This window comes from Nicotiana tabacum, chromosome 24 (genome assembly GCF_000715075.1).
Source record: "Nicotiana tabacum cultivar K326 chromosome 24, ASM71507v2, whole genome shotgun sequence".
In the NCBI taxonomy this organism is placed as follows: Eukaryota; Viridiplantae; Streptophyta; class Magnoliopsida; order Solanales; family Solanaceae; genus Nicotiana; species Nicotiana tabacum.
In genome coordinates, this window is record NC_134103.1 from 109,691,787 (window position 1) to 109,698,816 (window position 7,030).

A 7,030-nucleotide genomic window follows, 5' to 3' on the forward strand; every position below is an offset into this window, starting at 1 on the left:
ACTCTCTGTCCATACCAAGCAACATAACCAAGTAAGACCTCGCCCCTGGACAAATCACGTACTTAGGTGTTTGCCCCCAAATACTGGCATTCGCTCCAAATTTTGCGAACTACTTCTTCAGGAAATTAGGCATCATAGCATATTTTGAACACATGAGTACTAAGATCTTCATCTCTAGGAATTGTCTGGAATCTTCCAAGTTATCTCAAAACTCGGTACGGGGCATAGGGCTGGATGCTTCAGAGACCCGTTAGCAGGAAGTAGGGACCGGTGGCGGGCTTATAAACGATCTGATCTATGGTTATAGAACGAAGGCGGGTAATCCAATCTTTGACCCCTTCCGGCATTTCAAAACTTGTCACTCGTGTACCAAACTCTTCGATGTAGTTTTTCCCTGTAGACCTGTAGTTCATGTATAGGGGACGGTGACAAAGGTGCTCGATCATCCATATTTGCAACAGCAGTTTGCATCCCTCGAAAAACTCGACTCCGGCCTTACAAGATGTGAGGGATCGGAATATATCTGATACGATCATGGGTGCAAGGGTACTCTTGGCCTGAGGAGTCAAAACATGGACAACTCCGGCTATCCACAAATCAATGTGCACGTCTTCCCTTGAAAATACCAAAAGGCCTAAAAACGCCACCATGAAGGCAAACTATCAACGCGTTTCCCACTTTGACCGATTTCCTTTACTGTAGAGTCCGTTTTATGGGTTTTCGAAACCCCTTAAATGCCTGTATCACTAGTATAGAAAGTGAAAAGGGGAAGCTCCACTTGATAGACTTTCAATCTTGATTTGTCTATTTATTTTCAGTAAGTCTAGGAACTTGTGGGGAGTAACAGTCCTTGGAGATACCAAGTACTTGTGTCTTAATCCTTCCGTACTCTCGATATAACCCGCCATTTCTTCCAAAGTAGGTGTAAGCTCAAAATCTGAGAAGTGCAAGACATTGTGAGCGGGGTCCCAGAATGACACTAATACCTCTATCAAATCACTTCTAGGTTGAATTTTCAATAGTCCAGTGAGTGCTCCCAGGTACTGGATGACCCTGTCTCGTCCTTTTTTTCCCAAGTCCTCCCACCACATGTGGAGTGCTAGTGGGATCTGATCCATAACCTTCACCGGTAAATTCTGAATAGTGCTCATTCTGCACATTTTTAAATTAGGGTGACCACGTTAAAACATGTGAATTTTGTTTAAAAACTGACCATGAAAAAAATTATTTTTTTGCAAAATCCAACTGAAAACAACTCACGGCTACTTTTGCAAATACGGCACATCGGCACTTCTGAAGGAAAGATTTTAGGGTTGTGCTTGCTAAGTGGCCAAAATTTAGAAAAAGGACCGTAGGTGGCTATTCTTGCAAAAAAGGCCTTCTGGCGTCCCGTCGGGATATTTTTGGCTATTTGGACAAAAACGGCATCACCTAACTTTATTTATGACAAAATAACAGTATTTTCATATTTTTGGTTATTTTTACAAAACACGGGGCTGGACCCGATGAGGGTTGCCTACGTATCTCACACCCGGTGAGAATCAAACCCGCGTAGTTCGGTAAGTTTTGACGCACGGAAAAATAGGACTTATTTTGAAATGACCTTTCTCTTCTTCTTCTTTTTTTTCAAAATTTCGACAGAGTTTCGAGATGCTTTGAATACTGGTATTTTCAGAATCGGGTGTTTTTCCTACCTCACTCTTGGTTTTTATTTATTTTCTTTTCCTATTCTATAAGCTGATCAACATACGAGCCGAAATCAATAAATGCACAAGTAGTACGTAAAATGCATCAGGATGGTCTTTTAAATTGGGTACACCTATCCTAGATGGACCCAACCCCTGTGTTGAGTTACCAAAGTCAAATGCACGTGATGCAAACAAACGTACCTACTAGGGATCCGGCATGAGGCTATGTCATTCTAGGTTTGAATCCTGGGGTGTATTATTCTAGACCTGGCTTACCCGAGTAGACAACTCGAGCCGGGAGGGGGGGACAACGTACCGGGAACCAAAAGGCCATCCGGTTTTGTAATTGATCTGATCCTCGTTCTAAATTAGGGTATGACACTAACAGAAAAGAGGTGATGCCAGCGTGCACTTCCCAGAAGATTTAGAAGACTCGGAGAGAATAAGGGTTTCGTAACAATTTTATATGCAATTCAAATAATATCAAAGCGGTAAAAAGGGCATTTAGCACATTAGGCTCAAACAAGTAATAATCAGATAAGAAATAAAAGTCAAATATAACAGTTATTCTAAGCTCGAATTCTTGAACCTTGAACCAGAGATCCTGGGTTCGACTCCCCAGAAGAGTCGCCAGAGTTGTCACACCTCCTTTTTCCCAAGGGATAGGGAGTTTTTTCTATTTAAGTAATATTATTCGAAATGAGATTATTTATTTAATTCAGAGTCGCCACTTGGAATATTTATGGTGTCCCAAGTCACCAGTTTATTTTAAAATCCCATCGGGAAATTGACTCTATGTTAAAGTCTGCAAAAACCAAAAGACCGGGTAAGGAATTTTGTTAACCCGGGAGAAGGTGTTAGGCATTCTCGGGTTCTGTAGTTTTAGCACGGTCGCTCAACTATTATTAATTGGCCTAATTATCTGATTTAAAATACATTTGAAATCTACTACGCATTTTTACCTTTTAAACCGCTTTTGTATTTATAGAATTTGTTTGAACAAGTCGCGATGTCGCGCACTCGTTTATTTTTATACACATTACGAATCGCGCCACGTGAAATGTACCCGCAATCTACAACATGTTAATTTTATTATTATTTGAAGTTCTGGCCGAGTCACGTAAAACGCACACTCGAATTGGGATTTACATATCGTGACCATGCCATGGGAACCGTACCCATGGCCACGATGATTTATTAATCGCGCCTAAAACAAACTACGATGTTTATAAGTTATTTTTCCTAAGTTTAAGATTTTTTTTGGAGGTCTGAACCTATGGATTTTTGTTGTGGATAAAGTGTATGATTGTGATGTTATTGGGCTTGGCAAGGTTTATTTTAGCCCAAACTAATTATCTTGTCAAACATTCCCCGAAGCCCCCTCGGCATGCTTCAAACGATTTAATTCACACAAAACTAAAGAGATCAACATATATGATGGGTAAATATCCAAGACATATATAATACTATAAAATAAACAATCAGACAAATAGAACAAATAACATAAGACGGGAAAGGAAAAAATAAAGAAAGGTGGATTAAAGATGATAAGAGCCCTATTACTTTTCCCGACTAACCCAACTCCCCGTTTCAATTCTAAGAGACCAAACAAGAAACATTAGACATTCTACATAATCCACTTAAAGCACTGTGCAATTTGAACTCTTAAAGAAAACTATATACACATTAATTCATGCACCAGAAAGTTTAATCAGATCAATTCCCAACATTCATTTCTCAATTGCCATAGGCGATACAAAACAACCAACTATAATACAAATCCAGTGATCGCTCGAATTACCAAAACATGGACGTTAACTTAACACTAAAAGCTTATCATAAAAATATGAGTTGATTCATCTCTTTCCTTCGAACACATGAAATCTAGGTGAGACTACAAACAATCATTCAAACTGGTCCAATTGAAAATAACATCAAAGATTGCACATCTCGAAAAGAACTAATGGAAAAAGATCGACAAATGCAGAAAATTAAATACACACTTCTTCAATTTGCAAGAAACAGTTACACTATGCCCAAAAGGTGCGCATATACGAATGAATTTACAATTCGAGCATGACAATCAATATTAGCTTACGAGTTCGACCAAACTTCGCGCTTAAACATAACCAAACAGTGAGGCGGAATGACCAAACAGTGAGGCAGAATTTGAAATCTCCAATTTTAAACACAAATCACAAAACAAAACAACTCCAAACTCACATTCTACAGAAATTGACAAAAATACCCACCACGCTATGAACACATTCCCATGGCTCTATCATACTTCAATCCACCATTATAATAAATGGGGGATTAAGAAAGAGAAAGAAGCGAACCTGTTCGGCAATTTTCTTTAATAGCAAAGTGAATAAAGCCAACTACAAATGGAGACTAAAATCCAGCTAAGTCACTCTAAGAACCACACCCTGAAACCTCAAACGAACCTCGAACAAAACTCGAATCGATCTCAGCACTGAAACCACTTCGACTCAATAGAACTCCATCTTTGAAACCCCAGAAATCCGAAAATCGAAAGAGCAGAAACATAATTTTTTTTTGTATTTTTTTGATACTTAAACCAACCTAATAAATTTGAAAGATGAAATTCGAAAATCAAAAGGGTTAAACTGATTATTTTTCCTTTGTATTTTTCTGATTGTTCAAAGAAACAGAAAAATTAGAGAAGAAAATTGATGAATTCTCAAACCATAATTTTTGTCTCAATCTCCATCCGAATTTCTCTGAAAAAATCCTGAAAATCACCCTTATATAGGCCGATTTCTGAGAAATGGAAGGCTAGAATTAAGATATTTACTCCTAATCATACGATTCCCATTAATCATCAAACATCTAGGGGGCACGTGAGAGACATGAGGGAAGATTCGGATAGTACGAAATGCGTTATTTGTCAGGCCACGTGGAAGGGGATAAAAGGATAGACCGCGTGATTGGTTAGGAGGGAATTTTTCAGTGAGTTTGGGTGGTGGCACAGACAGAGGGTGTGAGAGGGGTGGGGCACCATTTGGGGGATGGGGAATTAGGTTTAGGGTTTGGGAGTGTTATAATTGGGGTTTTATATGGTAGTGGGAAGGAATATAGGTTGTTGGATCAAATGGGGATGAAGGGTTGTGATTTAAAAGGGAATTGGGGCGGGGCGGCGGGTCAGCTAGGTTTAGGGAGTTGGGCTGGGGCGGATTTGTGAGGAATTGGGCTATTGAGAGCTTCTTTGGCCCAAATTCAATATAAAACCCAACAAACAACCTTTCTTTTTCTTGTTTTAATATTTTCCAAATTAACCAATTTAATTCTAATTAAAACTAACTTTGCAACATTAATCAAATTACCTATTTTCCTAATTGATCAATTATTTAACTAATTAACTTATTAATTAAAACTAAAATTCTAAACAAGGTAAAACATACTAATGTATTTTTGTATTTTAATAATGCAAACTAAATGTTAATAATGCAAGTAAAATGCAAAAGCAAAAAGAGAATATTTTTTTGATCATTTTCGTGATTTGAAATGCTACTAAAATATGCTAAAAGTGCAAATGAATGCCAAACAAATAAAAATAAAAATTCATAAAATTCTACAAAAGTCACTAAAACTATTCTTTGAATATTTTGGGAGTAATTTCCTATGTGGGCAAAAATTAGGTGCTGCCGCCATTGTATCAGCTATCGGACACATCAAAGATACCAAATGGCCTCGACCTCTACAATCCAATCCAACCCAAGGTGATCCTAACCAGATATGTAAATATCACGGCACTCGCAGTCACAAAACGGAGGATTGCCGACAGTTGAGAGAGGAAGTAGCCCAACTATTCAACAACGGGCATCTTCGAGAATTCCTGAGCGACCGAGCCAAGAATTATTTTAGGAATAGGGATTCTAACAAACAAACAGAACAAGAAGAACCTCAACACGTCATTAATATGATCATTGGTGGGGTTGATATGCCTCAGGGGCCGATGTTGAAACGCACTAAAGTGTCCATCACGAGGGTGAAACGAACTCGAGATTACATACCGGAAGGAATCTTATCTTTCAACGACGAGGACACGGAAGGGATCGTGCAGCTCCACAACAATGCATTGGTAATATATGTACTCGTAAATAAAATTCGAGTTAAACGTGTGTTAATTGATCCAGGTAGCTCGGCCAACATCATCCGATCGAGGGTCGTGGAGCAGCTCGGTCTACAAGATCAAATCGTTCCTACAGTTTGAGTTCTAAACGAATTCAACATGGCGTGTGAAACCACTAAGGGTGAGATAACATTACTCGTGAACACCATCGGGACCATCCAGGAATCTAAATTTTATGTAATCGAAGGAGACATGAGGTACAATGCTTTGTTCGGAAGGCCATGGATCCACAACATGAGGGCAGTACCCTCAACTCTGCACCAAGTGTTAAAATTCCCAACACCAGGCAGAATTAAAACAATCTACGGAGAACAGCCAGCCGCAAAGGAGATATTTGCGATCGAAGAAGCGATTTCGATATCCGCACTTGCAATGACAAAGGGGCCGAGTTCGGTCACAAAGCCAGAAACTAAATAGCAATTCCTGACACCAGCTCCGACTCGACCGGAGAAACAGGGGACTGATGAAGATGATGATTATGATTACAGGGTACCCAAGTCTTTTATAGCCCCCGATGATTCCGATGCCACTAAATCGGCGGTTGAGGAGCTGGAACATGTCATATTGGTCGAGCACCTAACCGATCGAAAGGTATACCTATGAACGGGGTTAAATCCCGAGATCAGGAAAAAACTCATTCAGTTTCTTATAGCTAACATAGATTATTTTGCTTGGTCCCACCTTGACATCACAGGGATCCCGCCGGTAAAGCAGAGAAGGAGACCCCAGTCCAAGATCAAACATGCTTTCATCAAGGATGACGTATCTAAACTCCTTAAAATAGGTTCCATTCGAGAGGTTAAATACCTGGATTGGCTAGCGAACATAGTGGTAGTCCCTAAACAAGGGAATAAATTAAGAATGTGTGTAGACTATGAGGATGTGAATAATGCATGTCCCAATTACTCTTTCCCTTTGCCCAACATCGATTGCATGATCGATGCCACGATCGGACACGAGATCCTAAGTTTTCTCGATGCCTACTCCAGGTACAACCAATTACGGATGGACTCAGGTGACCAGGAAAAAGCCTCCTTCATCACTAAACACGACACCTACTGCTATAACGTGATGCCATTCGGGCTAAAAAACGTCGGTGTCACTTACCAACGCCTAGTAAATCGGATGTTCGAGGAACAAATAGGAAAATCAATAGAGGTTTATATTGACGATATGTTGGTTAAGT